At 48.5% G+C, this 2,686-nt stretch overlaps 1 long non-coding RNA gene across 2 annotated transcripts in view; it reads left to right on the forward strand.

The window, feature by feature from the left end:
* LOC115280517 overlaps positions 1-1,694 on the forward strand; it is a 5,163-nt gene extending 3,469 nt beyond the window's left edge. For both annotated transcript variants that reach the window (XR_003903815.1, XR_003903816.1), the window contains exons 2-3: positions 1,021-1,178; positions 1,329-1,694. This is a non-coding gene — a long non-coding RNA (uncharacterized LOC115280517). The remainder of the gene's footprint in view (positions 1-1,020; positions 1,179-1,328) is intronic.
* The last annotated feature ends 992 nt before the right edge of the window (positions 1,695-2,686 follow it).

A 2,686-nucleotide genomic window follows, 5' to 3' on the forward strand; every position in this document is an offset into this window, starting at 1 on the left:
TTTTTTGAGGGTGCGTCAGTGATTTTTTTTGAGGGTCCCGTGGTGGCTTAGTCATTAAGCATATGACTTCAGTTCAGGTCTCGATCTCACGGTTTTGTGAGTTCAAGTCCCACATCAAGTGAGCACAAGGCCCATTTCTCTCTTTCTCTCTCTCTGACCATCTCTGCCCCCGGTGGGTTCTCTCTCTCCTCTCTCTTCTCCACTCTCCGGTCCCCTTGCTCTCTTGCGCCCTCTCTCTCTCTGAAAAATAAATAAAAACAATCTATTTCAAAATATTTTTTAAATATGCAAGTAAATTAAAAAATATGTCATGTTAATGGGTTTAAACAATACTGTAAAAATGTCAATGCTACCTAAATTAATCTGCAGAATCAGAGCGATATAGTAACCAATCCCCTGGGAGATTTTCGTGGAACTTGATAACTTCATCATAAACTTTATATTGAAGTAGGCATCCTTGGCTGAGTCACTAAAGTATGTGACTCTTGATCTCAGGGTTGTGAGTTTGAGCCCCACATGGAATGCAGAGATACTTAAAGATAAAACTATCTTAGGAGCACCTGGGTGACTTGGTCACTTACACGTTGACTGTTGATTTGGCTCAGGTCATGCACTCGCAGATCGTGGGTTCAAGCCCCACATGGAGCTCTGAGTTGGCGTGTGGAGAATGCCTGGGATTCTCTCTCTGCCCTTCCCCTGGGAACACACGTTCTCTCTCTCTCTCTCTCTCTCTCTCTCTCTCTCTCTCTCTCTCTCTCTCAATAAATAAGTAATTAAAATAATAAAATGCTGAGACCTAAGCTCTAGTTCTGACTAAGTCTCATTCAACCACAAAGCATCCACACCCACCAGGGTCGGGGCTAAAACACACAGCCTGGTTCTGTCCCCTGCTGGAGGGAGGGCACAGGACCCGCCTCCTCACCCCCTGCACGTGAGAAGGTCCATGAGCTCAGTCTCCTCACAAACTGCCTGCCAGTCTGGCGGGTCCCCTTGATCCAGTTTCACTTTGTGTGGTTTCAGTTCCCCTGAGGTCAGCTGCGGTCGGGATGCATCTCCTCAGGACAACCGGACGGTCACAGCAGCCCAGGGCTACCTCACAAGGCACCTCGGTGCCCTCACGTCCTCTCAGAATGCAGCCATTTGATCGTCTGCATCGGCATCGTCCCATCGGAAGAAGGGTGAGGAGGGCACAACGGGACATTTGGGAGAGACAGGATCACATCACACACCTTTTAGGGCAGTAAATGGTTACAGCGGTAATGCTTTGTTACTACTTCCGGTTGTTAATACCTTACTGTGCTTCCTATGTAACTGTACCTTCATTGTAGGTTCCTAGAGAGAGAAGAAACAGAATATATACAGGATTGCTGGCTTCAGCGTCCCCTGGGGGGGTCTCGGACTCTACCCCTGAGACAAAATACCCTTGGCCTTAGTGCTGGGAATGCAGGCCAGAAGCTGTGTTCTCCTGCTGAGAGAAAGGACATCAGCCTGCCTGTGACAGTCACACGTCCCCCTGGAGAACTCTCCCACGTGTGATGTTGGGGGCGGCAGCTTTGGGTTCCCTGCAGTGAGTGAGTGTGGGGGATCCGGTCACCTCCTCTGGGTGTTCAATCTGACAAGGACACAGGCCACCTGGGTGCCTCAGTCAGCTGAGCGTCCCACTCCTGATTTCGGCTCCAGACAGGATCCCAGGGTCTTGGATTGAGCCCCAAGTTGGGCTGCTTCGTATTCTCTCTCTCTCTGGGGCACATGGGTGGTGGCTTAGTCAGGGAAGCTTCCGACTTTGGCTCAAGTCGTGATGTCACAGTTCATGAGTTTGAGCCCCACATCGGGCTCTGTGCTGACAGCAAGAGACCACTTTGGATCCTCTGACCCATTCTCCCTCTGCCCACCCCCACATTGTCTCTCTCTCTCTGAAAATAAGCTTTAAAAAAGCATAACCAATTGAAATATTAAAAGAAACCATGAACATGGTGGTGGGGAAGCGAATTCGTCTGAATACTTGGGAGAACTCCTTAATGCTATCCTCCAAGCTGATTCCCTGCCTACCTCACGATGGATCCGAGAGCTTCCTTCTCTTCTATTGCAACTTTCATACTGCGGGTGCCTGGCTGGCTCAGGTGGTGGAGCCTACAACTCTGACCCTTTGGGTCATGAGTTCAGGCCCCACATTGAGCATGGAACCTACTTAAAAAAAGGAAAAAGAACCACATAAATGAATCATTTGGCTTTTATTTAAACGCCAAACCCTGGGAACAAATGCAGTCATTGTATTTTAGGATAAGCAACTGGGAGATATGCATAGATGACTAAGTAAAGAATAGAATGCAAGACTCTTAAGTAAATAGAGGAGAATACTTATTAAGAGCAAGAATCAGGGGACCTGTGCGGCTCAGTGGATTAAACGTTCAACTCTTGATTTAAGCTCAGGTAATGATCTCAAGGTTCCGGAGTTCAGGCTTACATTGGGCTCCGCACTGCCAGTGCAGAGCCTGCTTGTGGTTGTCTCTCGTTGTCTCTCTCTCTCTCTCTCTCCAAGAAAATAAATAAACTTAAAAACACTGTGACGTTCTCTTGCAGTTATTGTGAGGTAGGTGTCGTTGGACTGGGGCAGACGTGTTCCTGACTCCACTGTGCAGGGCTGCCCACACTGAGCAGGGAATCTGGGAGACCAGGAAGTCAGGGG

The sequence above is a fragment of the Suricata suricatta genome, chromosome 16 (assembly GCF_006229205.1).
Source record: "Suricata suricatta isolate VVHF042 chromosome 16, meerkat_22Aug2017_6uvM2_HiC, whole genome shotgun sequence".
NCBI lineage: Eukaryota > Metazoa > Chordata > Mammalia > Carnivora > Herpestidae > Suricata > Suricata suricatta.